A 25,976-nucleotide genomic window follows, 5' to 3' on the forward strand; every position below is an offset into this window, starting at 1 on the left:
AAATAATCTGTGTAATAGCAGAATCAACAAAAACAGTTTCTCATTAAAATATTGCAAATGTATGGAAAATGAAGGAGAGGCAGCTCTTGGCAAAACGGCATGCTTACAGGCAAGAAGTCGAAGAAATCTGAAATGCACTGCCTCAGATATTCAGGAGTGTAGTGAATTTTGTCTTATGTGGTCCATCCCACTGAGACCAAAATCCTGATGCTTCTGTTTACATGATTTAGCACTTAAAACTTGATCATGCCAATTGAATAATCTTAATGAAGTTAAATGGGGAACTGCTGTCAGGCTTAAAACTACTGCTATGTTTAAGTATTTTTCTGAACCGAGGCTAGTATTTGCATTACTGAGAATTGGCTCGGATGAGAAATAGCATGTTGTTATCACAGAAGTTCTGAAAATTTTTGTAATCTTAAGGTTGTATTAAGGTTAAGTAGTTCCCATTTTGACATCTCATTGTTCTGGCAAAATTATATTCCTTTTGGACCTGCTCTTATGCTTTCGGTAAATTATATATTTGTCATTTTAACATTATTTTTTGTCTGGTGTTAAGAGGGAAATGTGGCTTAAAATTCAGAATTTCTCTCCTGGAAAAGAAGTGTCTTTAAATACATGACTGAAGGCTAGTTTTGTTATCTAGCAATTCTAAAACACTGTATTACATTACCATATTATGGCCAAAGATGCTCTGGTAGTGCTAGAGCACATGATATTTGCATGTATTTTTAGCTTCACAGCCTGATCCTTCCTGTCCTTTACAGAGGAGAAGCCTAGAGTCTATAAGCAGATATCTTCTGAAAAGCAGCCCCTTTTTCTGAACCAGTACATGCCCATCCTGCTTTTGTATCCACAGTATGAATTGTTGGCTTGAGAACTCACATTTGTACCAGCAATTCATTTTGTAGGAAAAGCAGACATAAATTTGCACTTGCAAAAGGAAGTCTGTCTTCCTGGAAACAGATCCCTTGCTGAGTATCTTATAAGATAAGATGTGCCCAGTTCCTAACCTTCACACCAGAAAGGCTTTTGACTACGGGGCTCCTGAGGTGCAATCATGACCGAAGCCGCATTCCCACACAGGGGAGCAAAGAGGTGAAGAAGTGATTTTCTTTCTGTATGTTAACATATTATGTGTAGTGCCACTCTGAAGTGAGCAGCAGTCACTTTCCCCCTCCTCTTCTCCCCTTAGAAATATTGCAGTCCTTGTTTCAAATCCTTTGCTGGCAGGTAGGGACTGAGAAGATCGAAATCTGGATGGGAATAGGAAGGTGCCTTTTTTTTTTTCCCTTGGGGAGGAAGCCACGGCAGGGAAAGCACTGGCATAACTCACTGCTCTCATCAAGTGAAGTGGAAACAGCGACCAGACTCTGTTTCATACACTGCAGAGTGCTCTGCTCCTGGGGAGGTCACTCCTTCACTACCCTATATTCAGGATGCCTCGCAGGGTGCCAATCTAACTGTACACATGCAGGAAGCAAGAACCTTCCTCCAGATTTTTAAGGACTGCAAGATAAAAACACTTCAATAACGCAGCCAAATGGAGCCGCGCTATGGGATATCTTTTCCCCACCATTATTCTACTTAAAAAGCCTTAGGCAATTCTGTTTGGAAGGTAGCATTTGGAAAATGTTAGGGTTACATGGCAAATAACACAGAAGTTATGAAATACCAGTGTTAATCCCATGCCCTGAATTAACTCTGTCCTCCTGGGTGTGTGCATTTTGACACTTTAATTACATGATCATATAGGGTAAAATCCTGGTCCTTTTAAATTATGTAAAAGGACTCCCATTCACTTCAGTAGGCGCAGGGTTGTCCTTAGTTTTTCAAAAAGTAGTGTTTTTTTTTTTTTTTTTTTTTTTTAGCAAGACTTCAGATACCTGAGTTTTTTGGCAGTGTTCCCTTTTGTATACTTGATAACCATTTGTTGTCAGATTTTTTTTTTAATTTATATTTTAATTTGCTTATTTATCTTTACATGACAGGGACCCGTTTTTCCTAATACATTGGAGAAACCTCTGGAGGAGTTCCATTAGTTTTACACTAGTAGGAGTCAAAAGTGACTGAGGGGTTGGTTTGTTTGTTTGTTTTGTTTTTTAATGTAGGTCTTTTCTCTCCATGGTGTACATTTCCAGGATTCAATCCTGACTAATTCTGAATGTTTCCTGGGAAGGGCTTGGCATATAACCAGACCACAGACTGAATCATATACATTCTCTTTCTATTTATCAGCCTAACATATGTTAGGTTCATTTAAAAGGGTGAAGCATTTAAGCATTTTGTCCATTTACCTGTCCAGAGAGGAACTGTCATGTGGGAGATGAGTCAGTTTACTATGATGCTAATTTACTTGGAAGCAAGGTGTCTTCTGTTTTCTGAAAAATATTTACCATTACTCTGTAATATGTTGTTTAAAATGCCTTGCTGTGTATTTTCCATATAAATGACTTTAATGGAGTCTACTTGGCATAAAAATAGCAGTACAGCACAATTTAAAATGATTCAATACATATTTAAAATTAGGAAAAAAAAAGCATATAACTTTTTGTTTGTTTGTTTTTTTAGTTTTACAAGTGTTCTACTGTAAGAATATATGTCTCATCAAAATTATTGTAATAATGCAAAAATATCTGCCAGACATCCTTTTTCTTTAAAAAACAAACAAACAAAAAAAAACCAAACAAACAGATGAAGCAGTGAAACAAGGCGGTAGAGTCCATGTGAGCATCCTGATGGGATGGATGGCTTCACTGTTTACATTCATATCAAGCCTTCTTATCCAGGCTCTAAATTTAGGGACAGTTGCAGACAAGGAAAGTTTCAAGCACTCTGTCAGCTGAATTCCAGTCTATTTTTTACTGAAATCTCATTAAGATCTGAAGAACTCTGAAAATAAAAGAGAAATATAATAGGCTTAATTGAACAGAAAAACTTATATCTAAATTCCAGAGGTTCAGGGGTTCTGCCCAAAAATAATACTTCGAAATTCTAAGGTGCCTTGCGTGTAATCACTATCTGTAATGCTTGTGTGGGGAAGGAAGACATAAATCCTAACCTATATTTTGTAAATGGTAAAATCAAATGAAAAACATTGAGTGGAATAAGACCATCCAGTTAGTCATAATTCAGACTCCTTGCCTTCCAATCCTGTTTTACTTATCCCTCTCTCTTTTTTTTTTTTTTTTTTTTTTCCCTTTCTAACTATTTTAAGATAATAAGAGCTGTTGAACTCAATTTTTAAACAAGGGCCAAAGTGCATAAGAATGTAGTGTTTGCATCATTATCTTCTAAATTCCACAGGAGCATAAACAATGTAGTGAGGTGTTGCCTAGGATGTTAGTGGATTTGAGAAATTTTGCAGATTTGCACTGAGGCAGGGCGGGAAAAGGGCTTTACCAGCAGCAAGATGACATTTTTTTTAAAAAAAAAAAAAAAAAAAAAGGTCAGCGAATGTGTCAAAGGACTGGCAGAATTATTCTCATATGATATATGTCTATTGTGCAACCTTAAGCCAAGTCATATAGGCATGGTGGGAAGCAGAGCTCTTTTTCTGGATCGTTGCCTGCTGCTTTCAGATGTGACTGGTGACTTTTGACTGCCTTGGATAATAAGCTGAAATACTTTAAAGCAGAGAATACTGGGGAAGTACTACTCACGGAGTCAAACTCTGACCAATGTGCTGGAGTATCGGCGACTGCAAAATGGAGGGAACGTCACCCGTGACTGAAAATGCTAAGGATCCCTGAATAAAAATAAATCCAAATAGCTTTTCATCTCCTCAGCAGCTGCAGTACAGCAGTTTTACTGGCATTTTGGGAAATGGAGAGGAGCTGTGAAGCTCAAATGTAGGTAAAAGAGGCTAGGTTGGCTCATTTATAGGTAACAGCGCGGGAAGCCTGGTAGGCGTCCTGGGTAACTCTCCAGAGAGCTCTGGCTGTGTAGGAAGATGTGGAGACTTGATTTCTGTGCCCAAAGCCATATCCAGGAGTCTCTCTCCTCCTAGAGTCTGCTCCTATCACTCTGCCTTTGCTCACATTGCCTCCGTCTAAAACTGCAAATAACACCCCCTGCACTCAGAGTAGTTTTAACTCTGCACAGAAATACTTTATATTTTTGCCCAAATATTTTTTTAAAGTCCTAATCTTTATTTGTAGGCGCTATATGAAGAAGCAAACAGCAGGATAACTTTGAGAAGAAAACTTCATTTTTTATTTTTTTTTCTTTTCTATATATTTTATATTTACTTTTAGCATACTTCGCCAAACAGTTGCTTTTATATACTCCCAGAATGATGTTTTTGAGACTGCAGAAGCAAGTCTGCTGTATTTATGATATTTATTCCTCTCAAGAACTACTGTTCTGTGCTATGAAAATTGATAACAGTTGACCTTTTAAGTAAAATGGGACATGCCATTCCTGTCAATAATATTCCATCCTGAGTGCTGTAAATGAAATAAATGGATGAACAAGACAGTCAGGCCCTATTTAGCTGCTCTGTGGATTTAAGCAACCTTGGTGAAGGGACCCCTCAATGGTTTGTGCAAAAAAGTGTTGTGAATTTACCATTTCAGCACTGGTACTGCACAGTCACTAGTACCAGAGACTTCATTACAGTCTCTGTGGATTTCACGTTATTCTACCTTTTACTTTATTTGGATTACCTTGAATAACTGACAGCTGATTGAGTGTCTGAATGCTTCCTATTTAGCGTATAGGTCTAAGATGTCTCTGGGGAGAACTGAGTTTTAAGGCACACAGAAAGAATAAGTCAAAGGGATAACCCAAAATCTACTGTTTTTTTCCTGGTGTATTTCATTAGCCTGTGCAGCTACGGTCTGATTTCTTCTTTTCTTCTTTATAGGAACTTGTCTCCCTACTCATAGTTGAATGAATACAGAAATAGGTTTTGTGCAAGGGATTTAAAGTGATGACAGTTTCACATGCTCAAGCACTAAAAGACAATTTATAATGTAATTTCATTATTAAAAGTGATAATAGAGTCAAGAGACTTATGGTTGGATACTGAACCAGGACATGTAGCTTTTTGATCTTTTAATATAATACAGAACATTGATCCTTAACATGTGGCATTGCAGAAGAGGAAGGTTAGTGAAGGTGATGACAACCCCTGTAAATTAAGTAGTCCTCATCACAGGATTTTATTCAATGGCACAGCTATGCTATTTATATAATCTTGTAATACCAGTTCTGTATTTCAGCAGACCAAGAGGCTTTACCTGCAGTGCTCTGCTCTGAATTTCTTTTGGGCATTATTTAAAGCTGTATTTTATGGGTCTCATGGCAAAATAGAAAAGCAAGAGTAAAAGCTAATTTTGCAAGAATATGTAGATGCAAGTCTCCCGCATGCTTGACTGGCTATCAGAAAATGCCTTCTTTTCACAAGAGCATGAGGAGATTTACAATTTTTATGTTAGTCAAGCCAATCCTTCCTCAGCTGGCTATTTTTTTTTTTTTAAATTCAAGAGTTCCTTCTCCTTTTCATCTGCTGAGCTTCTTTTTAGTCCTCTACTATTTGCTATTGGCTGTCACTCATTATCTGTATATTATATGGCTGTCTCCTAGTCCTACAGCTGCAGATTAATGATGTTGGAAATACAGAATTGTAAAGCTGAAGCTACCAAGAGTTATCAGTATTTGCATTATTCTACTGCCAAAGAAGTCCACTCATAAATCAAATCCCCACTGGGCTAGGCACAGTGCTAGCAAGCACAGCTTGTGCCCTGAGTTTAGAAGACAAAAGGCGATAGAGGATTCATGACAAATAAAAATAGAATGAATATACAGAGATACTAAATAACATGCCAAATATAGCATGACAAACTTTATTGTGAAGACAGAGTAATACTTATTCTATAAATGAGAAACCCACAGCATTTTAAAGACCATGAGTAGGGACACATTTCCTTTATTTTCTATTCTTTTATGGATAACAAGTTGGTTGAAATGCCTAAGTACACATCTATTTGACACCTATGGTAGTACAAGTCCATTTGTCTTTAAAGTCTTTTTCCAGGCTAGAGAAGAAATCTTTCTTATGCTTTCAAAAGATCAAACCACGTGTTTTAGAGCTTGGGCATCTTGTACAGTCTGATATCACACTATCCTGTCTATGTTTTTATTTCTTTCTTTTGCCTGTACCATTTGGCAAAAATGTTTATCTATATTCCTATCAGGCATTCTTTCCACGTATTTAGTAATTTTCATGTGTCACAGTATAAAAATGCTTTCATATCTATTGCTGCCTTATTGAAATACTTCTACTGAATTTCTTCTTTGCAGCATTGGTCTTTCAAAGTTCCTTGTCCCATTTAAGTAATCATTTAATAAAATACGACCCATGGAAGTATGTCTATTTTTCAGAGCTGTTTTTTTACAAAAATTAGGTGGACTATGTGGACTACATGTTTGCAGGTCCTGAAAATCAGGGAGTGCTTCTTTCTTGTCCAATAAGTTGGCTTTACATAAACATACTGGTAATTTCTGCTGAAAAATCTCTGCAGTATAATCTACACATCTTTTTGTCTCTCAATGCTATGCATTTCCCTGAGAGAAATATCTGACCTGAGTATTAATGGTGGAAATAATGAAAAAAAGAAATACTTTAAACACTAAGTTTCTAACTTCTGTTGGAATAATAACCAAGAATTTCATGCTTCCAGTGTCTTTTTTTTTTTTTTTTTCCACTGGATGAGATGCTTATTATCATGTAAATCGGGGACATTTAACTCTTAGAAAAAAGCAGTGTAGTCTATACTATTGGAAGAATTCTAGTTCTAGCCTGCCTGTCCAAATGGTGGTCAGAGGTATGAGGATCGTGACCCAGCACTGGTAGAGGTCGGAAGAGGTCCTTGAGGCTTACACTCGTGTAACTCAAAGGCTGAAAGAAGAAGGCTCAGTTAGTTAAAAATAGTTTCAGTTTTTATATGAAATTAAAAATATATTGTCAACATCTAACTCTAGGTCAATTTACCTTAGAACCTATATGGGAACCACCTCATTTTTCCCAGTGCCCAAGACATGTTTTATCAAGACGTGTTAATCTCAGCCCCAAAGTTTCACTTATGCTTTATTCTAGCACCATTATAATAGAATTTTATTTGTTTATTCAAGAGACAGCATATATTTCTCCATTTTTAATAATTTTAATGTGATTTTATCTTCAAATCTTTCTTATAGCTTTTGATTGATTTGTATGAAGTGGAGTGTAGTATTTATTTTTGTCTTATTCAGCTGTTCAGGAGGAGATGGGAAAGGATGTGACAACTTTATAATTTCTCGATATGAAAGAAAGAGTTACTTTTTAAGCTCAGTAAAATCAGTGGTTCGCCTAAGATACAGCAAGTGAAATGGGCAGTCTTGGGTACATATTATGGTTGGTAGCTACTATTAATTCATTATATTACATGTTGGTTACCAACAGCCACAAATCTTCCAGTTTCACAAACTTAAAAAGATCAGGCACAATTTTCTTACAGTAACATTGTGCTGTATTGGTAATATTTTGCATTGGTTTTATTTGAAAGAAACAGAAAGCACACAGATAATTTAAATTAGTAGCAGTATTTTTGCTGAACCTTCGACTTTGGGGAAAAAGTAGGCTGACTAAACATGGTGTTAGCATACTATATGCTGAGAAATCTGGGAGGATATGGCTGTGGAAAATACCTATTTTATTTTGACTAGAGACTTTTATAGAAGGAAGTGATGAAACTGATGAAAATTATATAAGAATATTTATTGACATTTTTCCCCAAATGCTTAAATGATAGAAACTAAACATTGCTCTTGTATCACAATTGCAATATATATATATTTGGTTTATACACTTCCATGATACTGCTCTTCGTTAGTCATATTGCATTCAGTATATTCCACTTTATGATTCAAATACTATAAAATATTTATCTTGTTTATTAATTATTTGAGTAAAAAAGAAGAAAAAATACAGCACTTGCTGTGTGTTTCTTGTATTCATTAATGAGAAAATCAGTTTAGACAAGCAAAAGGAGACAGTGATGCCTCTCCAGTAGCAGTTTTGCTTGCATCAGCAGTGTGCTTTTGAAGTGAGTCTCTTAGCTGCTTCCACTTACCACACTTCAGTGTGCACTGTGAAGTGGGATCTGAGTGGGCAAGCTAAATTCCAGGTTAGCTAAAACAAAAACAGAACCTGCAATCCAGAAGCCCACCTGCTGTGCTCCCACCTGCTAATGGGACCCAACTATGGCTGCTCTAAAGTCAAGTCTTAGAACATAGAGTGCGGATGTCAGATCTTCAGTATCATCTGTTTCTTTCCCCGTATCCCTCCCTTCATTCTGTATATTCCTATTGCATCGTATGAATTGCTAAAGTAGACTTAGTCATAGAAGAAGCTTTATTAGCAACAGAAGAACTTTTTGTGGAAAGATATAGATCACCAAAATCAGTAAACATCCTTGTAAAAGTATATTGCATATTTAGAATTAATTCTTGCAGAAGTTTGTGACTCAGCTTAAAAATAAGTATGACTAGTAGGATCTTCAATATTCAAGTACTTCACAGTCTGTCGACGGAGCCTTGGTGCTACAGACTTATGCCACTGCAAAAGGCATATTGTTCAAGACATGATATAAAAAGCACTGTAGTAGCACCATTTAAATCATAAAGAATACTCATAAGAATAAACTTATTACATTTCAGATAAATAGGAATGCCAGGAAAAACAGTTCATTTGCATACAATGTTTAAAGTTTCCAAATTTCTGAAAAAGACAAAATACACATCATTGGTCAGACACAGTCTGTGTTTTTCAGAATCTGCCCCGAGGAGAAGATAGTTTTAAATACTTGAGAAGAAAGCAAAAGACTTTTTGGTATATGTAATTTATTAAGCTGTGTAATTTATGCAATAACTGAAAATTTAATCCAGAATATTGAGATGAACAAATTTATGGACTCTAGTAGAATATATGAGAACATTAATTTTGAAATAGATCGATTTGGACATTTTTTTTTTAATGATATTTTGTTTTGTAGGCCATTAAATGAGGAATTCTGAGGACTGACTGACAACTCGTAACAATATACTTTGCACTTTAAAAGTGAAAAAGAACAATACCTACCTTCCACAGGGGTGAATGGGATTCATTTTGGGAACTGCTAAGAGCAGTCCAGCATACGGTTATACTTACATTGTTTCTTTTTTGTTTGCTTGCCTTTTTTTTTTTTTTTTTTTGGTCGCTTTCTGAATTTAAAGGAATCACTTTCACGCAGTGCTTTCAAAGTGGTATAAGGAGAGTTTGATGCATGAATTGTTTGAAACATTACTCTAGTAATATTTTCTCATTTACTATTCCTGTAAATTGGGAAAAATTACATTGAGCATTATAGATACTATGCTGTTGTAGTCGGTGAAAGAAGAATTAGGTCTGTGAAGTCATTTTCCATTTGAAAGGCTTCCAAACGTGTGGAAAATTTAGTATTTGGATACATGTATAAGGATGATAAGCTACTGAAATATTTCCTACTGAAGTACCAAATTTTATTCCTACTGACTAGACAATCATTTTTTATTTATTTTTTGTTACAAGGTAGACAGCTGCTCTATTAGGAAAAGTTTAGCTTGTTATTCCATTACAATGAAAAGTTTCCAATCACAGTTGGGAAAAACAGATGGTCATTTCTTAAGTTTCCATAATCATGGTATAAATGGGATGCCATAAATTAGCTGAATGCTTAACTGGTTCTTCTCATATAATTTACGCACATTATATGGGAAGAGTAGACATATGCGAAAGTGCTTGACATATTCTTATGTTTTCTTTTTAATTTACAGGGTTATAATGCTGCATAGTGTTTATATTAAAAACTGTTAAACAACTCCTCTTTCTCCTGCATGTTTATAATCTTCATCTATATGTGGACTATTACTCTCCCCTCCCATCTCCTCCCCTTTATCACATAGCTGTTGCTTAGGCAAGCAGTACATGGTTCACTGTTTTAATTTTTCCTCATTAGTAGCTATCCAGCCCTGTGTTCATCTTTATTGCTCTCTATTGCCCACCATGAATTTTTCAATATCTTTCTGATAATAAAAAGCCCAGAACAAAAGGACAGTATTATGGCTTCAGCTAAACAGGAAGCAAGCAGACAAAAACAATTTTGTGTTCTTATTGCGTGAGTCAAATTGACAATTCATATTTATTTGTTTCTTTGCATTCCTACTCTGTGCATCTTCCAGTCTTTTTGCTTTTCTATTTTACTCTCTTTTGAATTAAGTGAACTCCTAAGTTGGTGTGAGTCCCTCTGAAAGAATTAGGAAGGCAATGTAGTTTCAGTTTATCTATTTAACTGTTTTAAGTGAATAGAGACAAGTCAAAGGAGAGTTTATAGAGGAAATCAGTGAGTATTGGAGTGATAGCAGTGATGAAATAGATACACAAATGTGTACGTACATAGAAAACGATGGAGGTACATTCATTTAGGAGTAATTCCCACACAGAGTGAAATGGATATTCAGTTCATATTTATCTTATGATCAAAAGAAATTGTAAAGTCTCTAGCCTTAAATAGTTTGGAACAGTCAGAAAGGAGATTGAAAGAATTCAAGATGTCAAAAATATGTCTCTGAGAGTGAAAGACAAGTACCATGATACAGTGGAGCACTATGGTTTTCTCAGTCCGGAGCCTTATGTCACCAAGCTAAAATGGCTTGATAAATATTTATTTAAAAGCATGCGTATACGTATTTCTTCACTTTGCTCTTTGGTGGGTGTGTTACATACCTGTGCAAGGAGCATGCATTGTGTCAATTTCCTTTGGTCCATAGCACAAGATATCTGGAATGACAGCCTCGTAGGTACCCCAAAGCTAGCTGACAGAGTTATGTTAGCACAGATGAAGGGACAATAGCCAGAAATTCAGTTACATCTTTATTTTATTGATTGATTGATTGATTTTTGAGAAATATGCAGAAGATTAGATCTGCTAAGTAGGAGTTGCTTTAAAAGGGACAAAATGGTAAGCAAAGTTCATTTGTGACAGAGAGGGACATGGTAGCTATGATATATGACAGCAGCAAAAATAAGTATTACCAGGAAAAAAAGTAGTGGAAAAGTGATGTTATATTCCATTTCTGGGAACAGGATAGCATAGAAAAGGAAAGATGTAAATTGCCGTAATTAATTCTAAATTTAGAATTTGACCCAAAGAAGGAAAATGTGTGCAGTTTGGCAAATAAAAAAAAATGGAGCAAAACAAGAAAAAAGAAAAGAAAAAAGTTACAAGAATTGTTAGGTCAAACGAGTTAGAGTGAGGATAAATGAGGAAGAAAAACAGGCATATGTGGGTGAGCCCAAGCAAGACTGAGCTCTCAGCAGATGGAAAGAAGAATGAGAGTATCTGCAGCTGGCAGGGCAGCAACTGGGCCATGTCCAGACTGTTTCCAGATTAAAAGCTGAAAATTGCAAGGATTAATACTCTGGTGTACCACTAAGCAAGACAGGTTGCACTCTATGAAGTAAATTTATGATTGGAGTTAAAGAAATAAAACTATGATATGTTTTCTAAGGCTTTCAGGACCCCAGCAAACACCTTCCCTCTTAGAATGATACTTTGTCATTCATCATTTCATGTATTTCCTTCAGTCTCTCTGTGGGCTATGTGAGAACGTTTTCCTGAAGACCGTTTTCGATAGGTTGTCAAGATGTTGTCAAGACACAATGTCATATGCAATTCTTTCCCTTTATCTAATATTTTAATAACTAGAGATGATGGTCCATTCCTGGATAGTGAAAACAATAAGGTTTTTTTGCCAATTTTATTTCTTTGGGCACAAAATGAAATTGATGGTTGCTATTCACTTGGGATGGTGCAGCCTGGTGGTTCAGGTGCTTTGTCTTGCTTCCAAAATGTCCTCTAATGTAAGACTCTGTGGAACACCAGAGTGATAGGAAGTCCATCCTGATGTGTCTGTATGTCCAGGCTAAACCAAAAATCTGAAGTATTTAGCTCTGTGACTACAATATTTTATTCTTCTGTGTATTAGGTATAAAAGATAACTTTTGACTTCTGACAGGTTTTATCTCTATTTGGAACAGTTCCTAAGCTTCAAAGAACATTTGGGAACAGAGTTTTGAACCGTAGCAGGTTGTGAATCAGATTCAATTCTGTGGAAAATTAGCTCTTAGGGTAATTAGCAAGATGCAAGAGAAACATGCTGCAGCCCAACCAGTGAGTTTAGAAGAATTAGACTTATTGCAATGAATTGTGACAGTCTTATACATTCCCTTGGAGTCCAGCATTCTGGCACCTGTCAATAACCTCTGCCGGTAATAGAACTTGGACAGACCTGGTGTGAACTTAAGTCAAACTGCTGCTGTCGACAGTGATTTTTTTTTTCTTTTTTCTTTTTCCTCCTGCGATTAGTTTGATCTGTTGGAAATATAAATATAAGTGATGATGAACCGTATGTTCAACACTTTCTTAATCTGTTCTCAAAATCAGATTCTACTTTTGGCTTCTTTGGTGGCAATAGAGGTAATGCAATAACATAAGGTAGATTTTTTTTTTTTTTAACTCTAAAGCATTAAGAAACTGTTGAATAACATTTAGTAGAGGATGCCACTAAATCTGAAGTGAAGTTTTGGAAGGGAAGTTAACAATTGTTTTCTTCTTCTTGCTTCTGAATACGTGTGCCCTAGTAATTAACAGATACAAAAAGCTTCCTAATGTTGTCTGGTAATGCTGAGTTCATCCAATGCTATTAACTTTTTATTGTAGATGAATGGTTAAATACTTTCAAGCTCATGTGTGGCACTGTCCAAAGAGAGGCAAACTGTGGCATGGGAAATACAACTTAGGATCGTCAGCATTCACACTGATACTAAGAAACCCTGAGCGCCCTGACTAAACACAATACAACAGTTCAATATATATTTGATTGTTTACTGAGTAGCAGAAAATTTGCTCTTAAAAGTGACTGCATAAAATTATACCTAGTTACTCAGTAGATTAATTCTCTGTGAGAGTCACACCTGCCTGTTCTGGTGATAATTTTTTTTTCCCCACTTTTTATTTCTATTAGTCTTGCTGAGCTTAACAGAGCTGAGAGACAGTACACTGCAGTCTATTATTTCTTGAGTGTCATGTACAGAATTGTTATGTTCCGCTGAGTTAACACCTGTGCAACCCAGTTGCATACTATGGGACCGTACATTTTTGCAACGAGAAGAGAATCTGAAGATAACAGGGGTTTTACTTATGCAGCAAGAGTCATAATGCATCTTGTGGAATGGTTATTACTAGGGGCAATGCATGAGAATGATAGAGTTTGTCTTTACAAGGCTCAGACAAGGCTGCAACAAAAGCAGCTTGCTTTTTCACTTGCCCACTGAGTCTGTTTGAAATACAAACAATGGGAAAACATTGCTGTTTTTATACTGCCACTTTTCAGTACACTGAGCATTAATAGAAAGACTGATTGCTGTCTTAATGACATTTTTATGATCAGATTGGTTAATCCAGTTTGCTTTTTGACAGCTAACATTTAATTCAATAGATTTGCTATTGGACAACCACTCTCCTGCTTGTACCACTATTTTTATGTATTTCTGGGCACAGCACAGCTCTATTACTGAACTACCTAGCACACCTTCTTAGAAAAGAATGGAAGAATTTAAAAGTGCATTCATACTTTTTTATCCTCTTATCTAGTTGTTGCTTTGGTCTTTCAATCTTTGACCTGTGTTTTAAGTAGCTGCAGAGGTGAGTGAAAGATATTCCATATCCAATGCTGTCATTAGCACTGATCATTGGCTTTCTCTTGCCTGTTGTGGAAAGCATGGTTTAGACTTTCTCAAATAGTCCTCCCAGAAAATAAACCCCCCAAAATCTTTTTGCTGTTATGAAACATAATATATTGCTCGTCATATATGAATATAAGTTATAGAAGAAAAGCAGATTAGGAAGAAGCAATAAAAAGAATAAAAGTGAGCCAGTCACGCAAAAAGCCAATAAAAAGCTTCTAGAAGAACCTGTAGGACCATGAGGAGGACAAAGGGTTCGCTAGTTAGGAATGTTAGGAATAGAGTAATGTCGAAAAAGAAACGATTGCTTTTGAAGATATGATAAATTGCAGCAGGATGGGAATATAAATTTCATCTGTGAACTAAAAGTTTAGACATTAAGCAGAATTTTCTCTTTACTTCTGAATACTTATTTTTAATTATATTTGAAGTCTGTACAACCTTGATCTTCATTAGTTTGACTGATCTGCTTATGAATGTTGTTCGTGGAAGCTTTTATTTATTTGTCTTATTTTAAGAAAACTCCAGATCACACTTATTCCGAAGTACTTTACCTTCTGAATATTTTGAAGGGAAAAAGGAACAGAAAAATACACAAATAAGAAATTTCTTTTTCATGTGTAGAAGCATTATTTGAAGAAAAATATATTGATTTTTCTTCTTTTTTTTTTTTTCTTCTTCTTCTGCTTCTGAAAGTTGTAAACATTTGAAAGTATCTATTAATGTATGAGGTCCAGAACTTTAAGGATGGGGAAATAATTAATTATTTGCTCTTCCTTATAAACCTTAATGAATGTAAATGCTCTGTCCTTGTTACACACAGACCTGTGCTGATTTACGCAAATGAGGGTACTTGCAGAATTTCTCTACGGAGCAATACTTATCAGAGTTTGTTAAATTCAATTGTTGTTCTTTACACCTTCACAGTAGGTGTAAGACAAAAGTGAAAATGCTTTGAGTATAAATTTCTGAACATTACAATTGATGACAGAAGGCCAATCAATGAGACACTAATCCTATGAAAATGCAGAAAGAGCAGATTGGTTGTAGAATTAGAATTGTTTTAATATGGATGCATGGATGTTGATAGCAAAGGAATTGGAAACGTTCCATCTGCTTTGTATACAAAGTGATTAGATTGTGATCTCTTAGTCCAAGAGGATAGAAATGATACACAATTCTGCCAGGACGAGACATGCAAATTGGATCAATTAAGCTTTGAGAGTGCTCAGACAATCTGGTAGAGAAGTTACATGCTGAGTCAAGTGAAACTTAGCTAAGATCAATCTGGAATGTTGGGGGCAAATATTACAGTGATTTAAACTAATCTCCAAGAACGATACATTGTTTTCAGATTTGGCTATAAAAAGAAAATGATCAGATTCTGTAATAAAAGATTCCTTTAGGAAATGCTTGATACTATATACAAAATATGTAACAGAAATTAGTAGCAGTAATCTTAGCTCAAATATTTGAGGTAGATAAGACTAAATTCAATGATTTATCTTGTTTGTAGTTAATGGAACAAGTAATAGTAATAACTCATTTACCTTCAAAGGTGACCACAAAACTTAAGAAATGGGAGTGTTCTTGTAAGTATCTCACTGTCTATTCTATTTTTATTCACTCAGAAGGGAAACAATATGAAAATGATCACTAGATAGAAGTTCTCTAATTTCATCAGAGACTTTCTATGAATTCAAATTGTGTACACTGTGCAAAGCCCTTTGTAATTGCGAAAAGATATATTGTATCAGGAAATCAGACAGTTTGTCATGCAGATGCAAACTTCTCAATATTTGTAGAATACTAGAACTTTCAGAAATGAATTTGTGAAGGAAAAGTTTGAACATTTTCAGTAGAATCCAGATAGCTTTCAGAATTCAGAAGTCTGAATATTTTGAATTTTAATGTAGATTCAGCAAGCACATGGGACTAATGTAGGCTAACACCTGCCATTCAGTAATTTCCCGTAATTGGGTCATCAATGGACCATAAATTGATTATGTCACCAGTATTTAATGGCATTGACTAAGAATCACAGCAAGAATGCTGCAAACATGAATAATAGATATCGTATTAGTGTTAGAGATGCCAAAACTCATATCTATGGATTTTTTAGAAAAATAATGAGTGAATTTATATTTTAATTCATTAATATTTTTCACTCATCATTTTAAATGTCAGAATATGTTTTAAGGAAACAAGGAGTAATGACTGCATATGAATGTGGTGAGATTGTCTGTATTAAACACTCCTCATACTCCCCAAAATAAAAAAAGGCACAAGAGTCTTTGTGAAAAGACCACGAGAGCACTGCCCTTCATATACATCAGCAGGATTTATATGCAATTAACCTAATATTGTACAAGCAGTCTGGCAAACTGCAAGGCAATTTGGTTTGGTTCTGGAATACTAATGATTGTCAGATACCACCTCAAATGTTTTCTGAAAAATGGCACAAGACACATGCATTAAAAACATTTCTTTCTATGTTTCTAATCCTATAGAATAAAAAAAAGTCTCTCAAAATATGAGTTACTGCCTGGATAGCAGTCTGGTTATAGCCGGAGGCTCTGGTAGGCTCTGCTAATTTTAATGGTAAGAAGAAAAAAAAAAGGGGGGAGGAAAAAGAAGAAACCAAACCTTGTATTCACACGGTATAGCTAAATAATCTGAACAATTTCAGATAGACTTTCAAATGTGTTACTGCAGATGCCCTGTTTCGGCTTGTTCAGAATGCTGTATGGCTATGATGTGAATTTATGTAATGGAATCACTTAAGCTTTTAATATTGTTTCTTACAATTAGTCTGCATGATGCACACTACTGTTCATTAACGTATCCTTCCTTTGCACAGGCATTAAGACTGTAGTTCATATATATGCTTTAGGCATGTGCACCAATTTAGGTTAATTTTAAGCAAGTCATGATGGCCAGAGAAGTATAAAACAGAGATTTAGTTTGAATGTAACAGAGGGTTAAATTTTCTTACTTTTAGAAGTAAATTCTGAACAGTGGCCTATTAATTAACCAGGCAGCATATATCTATTCATGTATATGCATATTATAAACATTTTGGGGGAAAATAAATGAGATAAATCACCATAAGTAAAATATGTAATAAATAAATATAGGAAATTATCCTATAAACTACTGACAAGAGACCAACTAATTTAGTAGTCCTTGTTTCACCATACAGAAATCTATGCTGGTGCAGTGTTAGCAATTAGTAATAGTAAGTAGTGGAAACCACTAGAGAATATTTAATATTCAATCCAGATTGAAAAAAAAAAAAAAAAAAGATATTAAAAGAATGGTAAACACTTTGGCAAGAGTAACTTGTGTTTTGAAAAGATTAATTAACCAAAGGATTCTTCTGTTCTTTTTAACTGAACTTTGTATTTTAAGATATGACCATTGTCCACAGGAAAATATCTAAGTATGCATTTTGCTAACACAACAGTCATGCATGGATTTTTCACATTACACTGATGTATACAGCAATGACATATAAATGCTTTAGTACAGGTTTTTGTTGCTACCTTTATATATGAGATCAATTATTCATATTAAAAACTTACAGTAAAAATGAATGCTCAGAATTCTCTTTCTTGCTCTATTTCCTTGACCGCTGTCAGCTCTGAGCTGTTATTGCCCTGCTCACATCTTCCCAGGGATTAATTATGTGTGATATGGGCATTATGTCAATTCTTAATTTTGCACTTTAAATCTGGGAGTAGTTCCATAGATGTCGTTCACCAATGCTCATGGGATTAGATTTGTGGGAATACTTTAAGTTATTTCTGGATAGCATGAAACACTTTGTCATGTATAACCAATATGATCAGATAAACAAGTATTTGATACCTTGTCAAGCTGGCTGTAAGCTTTACAGGATAGATAACACTAGCTAATTCCAGACATATAAAACTAAAAGAATATGTGCTTAATTTAAAAGAAGCAAAGCATAATAACCAACACTTATGCCCAGACATGTAAGTTATCCTTTCTGTAAACAAAAAAAGAAATGTAGAGCAACATATTAATTCTGTTTTAATAGTTTCATAAATTTTATTTAACCAGCCTTTAGCTGTTTTCAGAGAACTAAAGGCTGGTGTGGCTGTGGACCTAGTTAATTACATCTTTTCTGTATTATAAATCCTTCATCATTAAAATGATCATATCCCGCTGCCTGCTGTAGTCCAGTACTTTATAAGCTTCTACAGACACAATTAGTCACAGCAATTACTTCAACTGCTTTACACTTACACATTTTACAGTTTTCTTCTAGCCTGTTATGACTTTGGTACCACTAACTGTAAGATTACAAGTGGATTTTTAGTAGCATTAAACTTCGAAGAGCAAATGAAATTTCAGAAATAGATACAACATAAAAACAAACCAAAAGCAAAAGGGAAAAAAAATCTATACCCTGCAGGAACCTTTTTCTTGGTATTAATGTTCTTTGGAAGCAGGTCCCTATGAGAAAATCATTATCAACCAAGCAGTGCTGCAAGCTATTTTGGAGAGCTGAAGCAGAAACAGGATAATCACTCTAACTGTAGATCAGTAGTTCGACAAAAAAGAAACAATACAAGAGGTGTAGTTTCTATTCCGAAAACAAGGACATTGGGTATAGATATTTGATAACAAAAAAGACTTTAATATCAAATACATTTTTTGTTTGTAAAATACGGTATTATATTGTTACAGATTTTCAAACAAAATGTCTGTGTGATTATTTACTTACTCTTTGCCATTACAGATAATTCTTTATATTACAGATTTAGACAAACAAACAAACAAAAAACTTCTATATGCATTTATGGTTGAAATCCCAGAGGTGAATTATCATGACTAAGTAGAAAAAACGTGGTATAGGAGAAATGACGTTCAAATCAGCATAGTTGCATTCTTGCTTTTATTTCCAAAAGTAAGAAAAAAGTTTAAAAAATTCATTTTTCGTTATTGTAGGTATACCCATTCTGCTGTTACCTTCCTTGTCTTCTCTCCCCTCTCTCCTTCTGTCCTCTATCAAAAGGTAAAGTGCATTCTATGGTAATAAAAATAAAATAAATCCAAGATTTAAAATCTTAAATAATTCCTAATAAAAGAAACATATGTCCTTTTTTTTTTTAAGTTACAATGTACAATGCCATAGAAACATAATTTTCTGTATCAGTGTAACCATATGTATAGATAAATTTATGAATTCATTTAAGAAAAGTGTATACTCAAGATAAATAGTCCTTTTCTGTATATTGTGTGAGTGGAGATAGTTTTCTGTGCAGTGAGGGAAGTAACATGGGAAGAATGGTGAAGCGTCTTGAAAGCTCTGTTTCTGCAAGCTGCTATGTCTGTGCAAACCTTTTCAAGTCTGTAGACATCCTAGTCCAGGGACATTCCCATACAGAGTAGGGTAGAGGTACCAATATTTATTTGTCATGCTACATTTTTTTGTGTCTGTTCACTTTCACAGAGATAGCAGGGAGATAACATCTTTACAGATTTTTATTATACAGCTGAATTGGAGAGCAGTGACTTCAAGAGATTTTTGCATTCACTTCAGTGATTCTTGACAACAAAATGAATCAGATCACTGGACCATCAAATTCTTTGGCTTAGTGTGTAATAACAAAGAGTATAGTGCATTATGAACAGACATGGACCATGTGATAATACACATGTATTGGCATGTTTGGAAGAGAATTTAGGTGCTTGCCTGGATTGGAAGTAACCACAGATACCCAAATGAGAAAATAATTATTCAATAACTTGTAAACAGGATTTCATTCCAGTGCTATTGCCACATGATTTAATTGATTCCAGCACTTGTATAAAAAACTTTTGTGTCATTGATTTGCTTAATAACAAGTTAACCTATTTGGGAAAGAAAAGAAGTGTTTTTTTATATGGTAGAGCAAATCCATCACAATATGGCTTAAGTGTAGCAATAATGTAGCTTGATATTTGAAAAGCTCAGAATGAGTACTCCAAGAAATACATCCTGATGCATTCAGAATGCTTTGCAAAAGACTTTTAAGTCTTCCAACAGGATTATTGTTGACACATAGTGAAAGGCCCAATTCAAGCAAATCCGTTGTTCATTGTGATCTGTTTTCCTCATTCTAAGCTTCCATTTCTGAAAAGCTTCGAGTGCACATGAGAGAAAGGCAGGTCTTTTCTTTCCATTCCTATTTTGAACATGCTATGTTGTCTGCAGGCTCTTGGTGGTGCTACAATACAGTATTGTTGGATTATTTTTTCCCCAAAAATTAAATATTATGCAATTAGTATGTGACGATACACAGTATACAGATGGTTTTTACCTCCCAAAGCTGCCAAACTGTCTTTTAAGAGTGTGAGTGACAAATAGTCATTTTGGAGAGTGACAGGCCACGATGATGGCCCATTAAAACTCCTCAAGAATACTCAGCTGGCTACATATGCCCACTCAGCTCCATCTATAGTAGCAGCTGCTTCTGTGTTCTTCCTGAAGCTGCGCTAATCTTAATGGGCTGGCTGCACAATTCCTTGTCGCCACAGGGCATTTAGTGCTCCTATTAAAACAGGGAAGGGGAAGGTGTAGTTTTATGACTACAGCAAGAAGAGAGGGCAAGAAGAAGACACAATAAGGAGATGTGTGTGGGGTGTGTGTCAGTGTGTGCGTACGTACGTGTTCACTGTATTGCTACCTCTCACTACATAAAGAGTCAATTTTATATATATATATGTATATATACACATACAGAACAATCACTGTAGATACAATTGAATAATACTAAGAGAAAAAATGTCATAAAAATGTGATCTAGTGCTCTTATCCAAACCAGTGTTGAGTATTTCTTATTAATTATTCAACTCACTAGCCTTTACATGACTGTGCTGCCTCTTAGTCTTAGGAGAATCTTTCATCTGAACTTTGTATTGCACTTAGAAGCCTTGAGGGCTTACTTAGATTTTAACTGGAATTTTATGAAGTGTGCATTTTAGAATTTTTGTCCTTTTATTTTGAATTTTGTTTGAATAATTATCATCAAGGAATTAAAGAAATATCATTGCTTTCTTTCTTATTCTCCCATCCCCCTTTTCAGAGGCTGGCAAAATTAAATATTCAGTTTACTTCATATAGATTAAGTGATAAAGATATTACCCCCTGTAGATAAGATAGTCATTGAAGAATATAATGGTTACCTTTTTTTTTTTTTTTAATCAATCTCTCTTATCCTCATCTCTGAATCTTTTACTTATGAAACAACACTGGGAAAGAAGGGGACAATAAAGCCTAACTGTTTATTCCATGTTTACCTTCCTGAATAGGCTTTATTTCTGAATTTGGAGTGATAGTAATGCATGTTTCTAGTAAAATGACACCTGCTCAGATTCAGTTTATAATAAGTCCTATGATTCCTGTTGCATTAAACAGAGCATGAAAAGAAAATGCTGATAATGTTACACTGCTTTACTCTCAATTACTGTTCGAGACTAACTCTGCAGCTCCACTTCATTATTTTCTTTTATTTGTATTTTTTTTCATTCTTACTTACTGTTTTCTCTCCTTTGAACCTAGAGTTGCTCCTTTTCTCCTTCTATTCCCTGTCTCCTCTGTTCCCTCACCTTCCTTCAAGATCTTTCACCAGCCTATTCCCCATTGCAATTCTGTCTTGTTCCCCATTATTGTCCATTTTATCCACTTGAGTTTGTTCCTTCTCACCTTTTCCTTTCCAGTCTCAGAGCTTTCTCTCTTCCCTCTGTTTCCTTTGTATTTATTCTCTCTTATCTTATGCTTCCTTAATCATGTACTTTCATGTATAACTGCACTGTAAATAGAGGTTTGTTCTCACTGACTACATACACACTATTGAATATATAAAGATCTTTGAAGACCAGATTCACCAAGTGATGTATGATTTGTATAATGGCTTATAGTGATCTGTAGAAGGTTGGTAGTATTACCGCATGCAAGATAAAAAGAGATATAGAGACTTCTTTGAGTTCAGGTAGAATCATAGAATCATAGAATGCTTAGGGTTGGAAGGGACCTCTAGAGATCATCTAGTCCAACCCCCCTGTACACGCAGGGTCACCTAAAGCACATGGCACAGGACTGCGTCCAAGCGGGTTTTGAAGATCTCCAGACAAGGAGACTCCACCACCTCTCTGGGCAGCCTGTTCCAGTGCTCTGTCACCCTCACTGTTAAAATTTTTTTCCTTAAGTTCCTGTGGAACTTTTGGTGCTTCAGTTTGTGGCCATTACCTCTGGTTCTGTCGGTGGCCACCACTGAAAAGGACCAGCACCATCCTCCTCACTGCCTCCCTTGAGGTACTTCTATACACTGATTAGATAGCCTATAAAAATGATGTTGGATGTGGAGAGAGATACCGGGAATGCCTTTTGCCTCAGCCTCTGACCCTTCATCAGTGCACAGTAATTTTGGGCGTAAAAAATATCTAGGCTGATAGGGTTTTGTGCAGGCCTGTCACCAGCTGCTTGTGGTAGATGAATATATTGAGGTTATAATATGGTCTATGGCACTGAGTCTTCTTTTGTTTCCACTGGACTACTACTGCTCTTGACTGACAAGGAGAAAGTCTGGAGGCAACAAAGCAATGCATAAAAATGCCACTATGTCACAGTGGCAAATATTGCCTTTGTGGCATGGTTGTCTCTGTTGGTTTCCTACTATACTCACAGCACTGCTAAGACAAGGAAGCTTTGGCAGCATTACAAGCATATTCTCCCAAATTCCTTCTTTTCAATCTCCTTTTAATTAGAAATATTTGGGGTTTGGACGTAGCCATTTATATTTACTCCATCTCTTGCCTTCACTATCATCTGTTATACTGAAAGCACAGAAGAGAGGCCAGTACCTTCCTTTCTGAGCCCAGGCCTGTACTACATTTTTACACAAATTCATAAAGCTGAAAACAAACAAAAGGCCTCCAGGAACTCCTTTATCACTTTCTCAATGTTTCTTGGGCAAATGATTTCTGTAAAAAAACAATTATCACCCAAGTAATACTTTCACAAGTGCCTGGGTGTGATACGAATTTTGTGAACTACAAGCAGTTGTTAACATTAGTAAACTTTTAAGGAATCTCTTCTGTTTCTAGTGACTTTTATAATGAGCCTGAAAAGGAAATTTAAAAAAGCTGTCTTGGGACCTGTGCATGCCGTTTATACTGATAGATGATTAGAGTTTCCAAAAGTAACAGCTCTACAGCTCCTCTAAAAAATATATATATATATATATCAATAACTAGCATATGTGCATGTGAGGTCCTTACAATTTGCAGAAAGGTGGTATGTTTGCAAATCAGATTTTACCTAGATGCTAGCTCCATACTGTACTTTAAGGAGTAATTATTTGCATTGAAATTGTTCCAAATTAGCAACAGTGGACTCTCTAGAACAATAACAAATGTAGTTTTATATAGGTATAAAAAATACAGATACTGGTATCTAGTACATTATGAATCAAAACAATTTAAAATACTTGCTTCCAACAATAATCTGAGGGAAAAGGGGGCTTCAAAACATTATAGTTGCAATCAAATTAAATAATAAAGCAAGAAAACCCAGATCTTTTAAGAACTTAGACATGAGTAAGATTTAAAAGGAATCTTCACCTTGCCCAACACTGACTTTTTCAAAAAGAATTAGCCATGGTGGCACAGTGAGAAAGATCTTCCAAGATAGTTCTTTGGGGAAGAAGAAGAAGCATACAAGTAGTGTACCTCTTTCTTGTTTTAAGGGTTCCCAAACTGAAAACATGAGAAAATAGCAAGCCTCACATTCTAAAGTCAAAGAGATCATTGCTGACCAGGAAAAAAATGCTTCTAAAGCAGTGCAGTGTCTCTGCTTAGTGATAGGAATAAATTTCTTTCTTTATCAGAAATACTGCATTAACCTATGTTACTGGCAGGTGATGCAAAATAATGTCGACATTGGCTATACAGATCTGTATCTACAAATGAACTAAACTCAGAAACTACTTAGTATCAGGGAGCTTGAAGGAGATGGTTTAGTTAATTCTGGAGATGTTATTTAGGTTAGGTTTAGTTCTGCGCCCTAGAATAATCATGATCCTAAGGGATCACATAAACATAAATGCATTTTTTGAGCTTAGTTGCTGCAGGACCCAAAATATTCATTATGAGGTTTATGAGCATTGATGTCATTGCTACCAAGTGTCTAAAGAGCTCTCGCATATATCTAAGTTAGCATTTGCTGGAGCTGTGAGGAGATATAGTGCTTGATTGTGGAAGATTTGAATGTTGTCTTTCCAGCTTGATTTCAGGGACAGTATGGGGCCCTCGGAAAGTTCTCTTCCACTAAAAATAAATAAGTAAAAAAAAAAAAAAAACTTGAAATAGATAGAGGACCTCTCTGCCCCACAGGGCTCATGATTTTTCTTATTAGATCTGTTCTCTCTGTTAACCTTCCTAAGACTTCAACTGTTATCTTCCTGCTAAAAATGCATCTCTGCAAAAGCTTGCTGTTTTCCTTCTGTTTTCATGTGCTCTTGTACACAGTGTACTGCAGAGAACATTGAGCACCAAAACATTTGAAAACTTTAGGGTAAATGGATGTGGAAGGTAGCAAAGAAGCAATAAAATCAGCAAATAGTAATTGCATCAAGAACTGCATGTTGGCGATGAGGTCAACTCAAAGATAAGCAAATGAGAAAGACTATCATGAACGGATATTTTCTTGGAAGTGGAGTAATGAGTTGGAGGTAGAGGAAGTACAGATTCAGTAGATCTAGTATTTTATCAGTAGCATTCCCCTTACAAAAAAAAAGGGAGGGGGGGAGGGGAAGAGGGGGAGGAAGAATGAAGTTCATATCTTTGCACCATGGCCTAAATTACCATTTTCTCATACAAGAGCTTGTGAGAGGCACAAGGGCAGGACATTATTTATTTTAAATATTTGCTACAATCTAGTCCTGAAATGTACTTCTTCTTATCCCTCCCCAACCACTCCCAAACAAATAAACTGAAAAAAAAGGCATGATGCAGAGATACATCTAAAGCTAGTATTACAAGGTAAATATTTGTGGTGGCTCCTCGGAATGTGAATTTGGAAGCTTAAAATATGGCTAATCTGAGGTCACATTGATGGTGGCAAAGCTGGAGTAGGGTCCAGAAATCCTAGCTCCAAAAATATTTCTAGTAGTTGCAAAGCATTGAGACATCTATATTATGGATTTTTAAAATCACTGTATAGAAGCTTTGTCGAAGAGAAATAGAGCTAAGCTGATCTATAAACTGCCCAAACTTAAATCTGAATTCCTTCATCATAGTTCATTTTTGAATAATCTTGTATTGTAAGTTTAGTTATCTCATTCTTGCACTTAAATATACATAAAATGTTTAAGTAAATTCTTTAGAGTTTTAAATAGAACTGACGGTATCACTATGCCAGATAAGTGAGATAAATCTATGGCAGTATAGCCTTCCCTGGAGTTCAAGAGGTAAAGAATAATGCTGCACTAGCTTGAGCATAGGAACAATATTGTTTTTTAAAGGCTTAGTTGAACAAAGTGTTGTGCACATTTCATGGAAGTGCAAACAAGCTAGTTCATCCAGAGACTCAACCTTGGAGTAACAAAGGCCACTGCTAATCACTTTACTACCCCATAGTGCAGCAGTCTTCTATGACGACACCATTCCAAAAAGTGCCTTTTGTTCAGCATTTCATTCCATGGCACCAAAAACTTTTGTGAAATCCATGAGATTTACAAACCTCAGAGTGGACTCATAAAAAAAACATGTTAATCAGAAAGCCAGTAAGTGAGGAAATGGGAAATGCGGAAGCTACTGAATTCCCCCTTTCTCTGAGATGTGAAAGCCTTAGCCAGTGCTTCTTTGAGAATTTACACCTCAGTCACCCCCCCTTGAAGGTCTTGGTCTTTTATTTGGAAATACTGTTACAGAGTTATTCTGCACAGAGCTGGATGAAAATGCAAGGTGAAAAGAAAGCTGTGCAGCTCTACACCTTCAACTTGTGGTGAGACCCAGGGCCTGCGTGCTGCAATGAGGAGTACTGAGTACAGAGGCTGCTGCCACCACAAGAGCTCCTGCACTCTCAGCAAGTCAAGACAAGGACTTAGGTCCCTTCTCTGCCTGAGGATCTCTATATGAACATCTCTTATCTTCTAGG

The 25,976-nt window shown here is 35.7% G+C and overlaps 1 protein-coding gene across 1 annotated transcript in view; it reads left to right on the plus strand.

Moving 5' to 3' along the window:
* The window catches only part of LOC104577255 (cadherin-7), a 59,332-nt gene that overhangs the window by 10,357 nt on the left and 22,999 nt on the right, over positions 1 to 25,976 (plus strand).

The sequence above is a fragment of the Tinamus guttatus genome, unplaced genomic scaffold, assembly GCF_059628265.1.
Source record: "Tinamus guttatus ecotype Peru unplaced genomic scaffold, ASM5962826v1 Tinamus_guttatus_pri_ptg000520l, whole genome shotgun sequence".
In the NCBI taxonomy this organism is placed as follows: Eukaryota; Metazoa; Chordata; class Aves; order Tinamiformes; family Tinamidae; genus Tinamus; species Tinamus guttatus.